Source organism: Mesoplodon densirostris, chromosome 14 (assembly GCF_025265405.1).
Source record: "Mesoplodon densirostris isolate mMesDen1 chromosome 14, mMesDen1 primary haplotype, whole genome shotgun sequence".
NCBI lineage: Eukaryota > Metazoa > Chordata > Mammalia > Artiodactyla > Ziphiidae > Mesoplodon > Mesoplodon densirostris.
Window position 1 is genome coordinate 88,742,934 of NC_082674.1, and position 4,009 is coordinate 88,746,942.

The 4,009-nt window shown below is 46.3% G+C and overlaps 1 non-coding gene across 1 annotated transcript; it reads left to right on the top strand.

Moving 5' to 3' along the window:
- Window positions 1–2,093: 2,093 nt before the first annotated feature.
- TRNAA-CGC (transfer RNA alanine (anticodon CGC)) lies at window positions 2,094–2,166 on the top strand. Its single transcript has one exon. It is a non-coding gene; the product is annotated as a tRNA-Ala (tRNA).
- The last annotated feature ends 1,843 nt before the right edge of the window (window positions 2,167–4,009 follow it).

Consider the following 4,009-nt stretch of genomic DNA (forward strand, 5'->3'; position numbering starts at 1 on the left):
GAAAGTGAAATAACCTCTGCACCTACTTTGCAAGGGTGTTCCAAGGATAAGAAATACTGGAGCTAAACTTCTGGGCACAGAAGTAGCCGATCAAAAACTGGAGCCAGCGTGTCCGTGTGGGTGGAGCGGTGGTGACAGTGGGAAAGTCCTTCACAGTCTGTCTCTGAGCTGAGCCTTGGAGGACGACGTGGGGGGTGTGGTGGCGGCAGAAGGCAAGGACCTGCAGGCAGGCGGGCAGGACGGGCCAAGGAAGGAAGAGACATGATGCGATGGTCACGGATGGATACAACGTGGTCCCAAATGGAGGGAGACAACATGACCCTAAGTGTGACGCAGGACACATGGCAACAGGTCTACTTCCCCCTACGGGAGCTTCATGGGTCACATGGCATTCGAGCTGGGCATTAAATGAGAGCAGGATTTCCAGAGCTTTGGGGTAAACGCCAAGAGCAAAGGCAGGGAGCTAAGCAAGAGTCCTGTGTGCCTGAGGCAGGGGAGGCCGTGAGGCTGGAGGAGGGCGGCAGTGGACGAAGAAGCCTCGAAGGTTTTCCGTAGAGCGCTCGGGGCGGCCGAGACACGCCGGCCCGGCGCCGACCCAGCGCTCCCAAAGACTCGCTGACTCTACCTGCTTCTCCGCGGCGCCTCCACGCGGGGTGCGTCCGCGAGGCCAGAGCCAGAAGGCCGGGGTCTGGAAGGAACCTCTGAAGTCCCCGGGGCGCCCTGGCAAAGGGGCTGGCGCGGGACTTGTGCTCAGAAGGCGAAGGGCTGGGAGAGCAGGCGGGCATTCGCTGCAACTTCCTTCCCGCCTGGCTGCTGGCTGCGTGCCCTGAACTTGACCTCAGATGACCTCTGTGTTCCCTTCTTGGAAACGGTTCCATTGCCAGGAGCAGTTGAGCTCTGTCTTTGGCTTTCTTTTTCCTTCAGAGCAGGGATCTCGTCTCAGCGGAGACTGGCTCCTGCCGCCCCCCGAGGCTCCGCTCCTGCAGCAGCACCTTGCTTTCCCGCCACGGCCGCCAGCGGGGTGCCTGCTGTTAGCAACCTGCTCTCCGTGCTTCCGGTCCGCCTTCATTGTTCTTAGGACTGGTGGCTTTAAGAGCGTGAGATCACTGTATGGATACAGAACAAGGGGAGAGGTGTGAAATCCGACCCCCGCCCCGGGCCCCGGCGCCCCAGACACACAGCTAGTTAACAGCTGAGCAGAATCAACCCAGGAGCTCTGACTCGCAGGCAGATGCTCTGAGTCCTGGCTAGGAGCTGCTGAACTGTGTACTCCTCAAATTCATTAGTGCCTGGAGCTGTGGACCTTGGCTCATTTGCAAGTCTAACTTGGATTAATGTCAGTGTCTTGAAATTCTTGTGTGAAAAAGTGAATTATGTTTTGGGTATTGTCCTTGTTGACAATACCATGTTTGCATGTTTTGTGGATTGGGTTGGCATGAAAAATAATTCCAGAAATGCCTGGATTTGTCCAGTGTTGCTGATTAGTGTTGTCTTAGGAGACTAAATCCAGTATTAGCCCCAATAAGAGGAAGGATCTGCATCATTTTCTCCGTAGCCAAATGCACAAGGTGTACCCACAGCATACTTATCAAAAGAAAGAGACAGATTTCTGGTCAACATACAAGCTAGAAATTATTACTCCCAAACAGGCTGCTTTGTTCAAAAACTTTTCCAGACTTACCTTTTGAGCAAGTTTCTGGGTCCCAGTAGAGAGCCAGGTTCTGTTCACCACTCAAAGCCCCAGGTGCTGTACAGGTTGCCGGGAATACACTGGGTAGCAAGACAGACACACATGTGTACCTTACAAGGGACCTCTTCGCTTAAAAGATAAAACATCTAACCTAGGCTTGAATACCATCTAACTTGTCAGGTTTGGTTCTGAAAGATATTTCTGGCTGCTTTCTAAAATTAAGCTTCTCTTCAAAGGATGGAGAATGAATTCACTGATTGAAAATACTCAGAAAATAATGTAGCTTAGACAAAGGCAATCTCAAAAGAGGAATTACTAAGACATTTTAAGCAATGACCACATAATCTCCCAAGGAGATGATTTAGATACGAACATTTATTTAGAAGTAGACACTCTGGGGACTTCCCTGGTGGTCCAGTGGTTAAGACTCCACACTCGCAATGCAGGGGGCCTGGGTTCGATCCCTGGTCAGGGAAATAGATCCTACGTGCCACAACTAAGACCCAGCGCAGCCAAATAAATAAATAATTTGTTGTTGTTGTTGTTGTTTTCATTTTTAAAAAAAAAGAAAAAGTAGACGTTCTGGGGTGTTTGTGTAGCATGCAAAGGCACATTTTCATGAGAACAGAGCTTTGGCTTCCAGAGGCCAGATACCTTTCAAAGCAAGATGACCTAGTGGTCTGAACCAACTCAGATCTATTGGCTGCTGTCCACTGCCCATGAGCCCTCAGGGTAGGACTGCCCCAGGCATCCACATTGGACAGCACCTGCCTACAGGATCTCCGAATCAAATCAAATTACAAGACTGACACAGCTTAGAAACAAACCTGTTTATTTGCATGGGTTCCCAAGTTGCCAAGGATATTTCATTGATCAAAGACAGTTGTTATCATCTAAGTTTCCAGGTTCTCAAAAACAGCACATTCTATATGCTTTCTATTTCACACAGCACTTTCTCATTCATCCTCTCCTTGAAGCCACGCCCCAAATCTTGCATTACATATTCCCATTTTGCAGATAGACTAAGGTGCAGTTAAATGACTCACCTAAAGCACACAGCTAGAGAGGCCACTTGGGGCTTGAAATCAGGTCCTGCAGTTCCTCCTCTGCCAGACCACAGTGGCCTAGACTCCTGGGGAAACTTGTGATGGCTCGTATAAACACATCCCAGCCTAGCTGCACATTATACCCCCACCCAAGAGTGACTAGATATTGCCAAGGGCATAACGCCCTGGCCCCTGTTCAGCACGAATCTCTGAGGGTGGGGCCCAGGCAATGGCTTCTTTAAGTTCTCTAGGGTGGCTCCAGTGTGCAAAGTCAAAACCATTCTGTTAATCATTATTACTTGCTTCCTGCTCTCTCGAGAACCTGCTTTAAGGCATAAATGTTCCACTTGCATTTTCAATAATAATTTTCTATTTCTCAATTATAGGAATTATATCCATTTATTGTAGAAATTTTAGAAGAAAGGTATAAAGAACAAAAATCATCCAGAGACCCGTTATTAATATTTGTAGGTATTCCCTTCCAATCTTTGTGCATGTTGACTTACAAATTCTTGATAATACAATATATACTGATTATTTTCTTTTGACTTCATATGGTAAATATTTTCCAATATTACCAAATATTTTTCAAAAGCACTATTTTAATATTAAGACATAAAAGATTTTTAAAGGTTTGGTCCACAACATTAATAGTGATTAACACTGGACTGCAGACTCTTTTCAGATTTTTCTTTTTGCTCATTTGTATACTCATTTTTCTATAATTAACTTGTGTTTGTTTAATTTTTAAATTAATGAAATTATTAGAATGGCTGCATCATGTTCTGCTGTACTTACATCTTATGAATTAATCATTCTTTAATGTTGGACATTTAGGTTGTTTCTAATTCTGCTGTTATACATAAGCCTTCCACGAAGACCCTTGTACCTTGATTTTTGTGCACCGCTTTCCTAGAAGTGAGATTACTGAGAGGGTATAAACATTTTGAAGGTATTGACAAGCATGTGAAATTGCTTGCCAAAAGGGTACGTGAGTTTATGGTCTCATCAGTGGCATATCTTGGCAAAGAAAACCGTTAACAGTATTTGCAACACTGAGTACCGTTGATCTTTGAACAACACGGGGGTTAGGACATTGACATTCTGGGAAGTCCAAAATCCCAGGATAATGTAGTCAGCCCTCTGTAGCCCTCGTTCTGCCTCCTCAGATTCGACCGACTGCAGGTGGTGTAATACTGTAGTGTTTACTATTGAAAACAATCCAGGTTCAGTGGACCTGTATTCTTCAAGAGGCAACTGTATTTTCATCTTG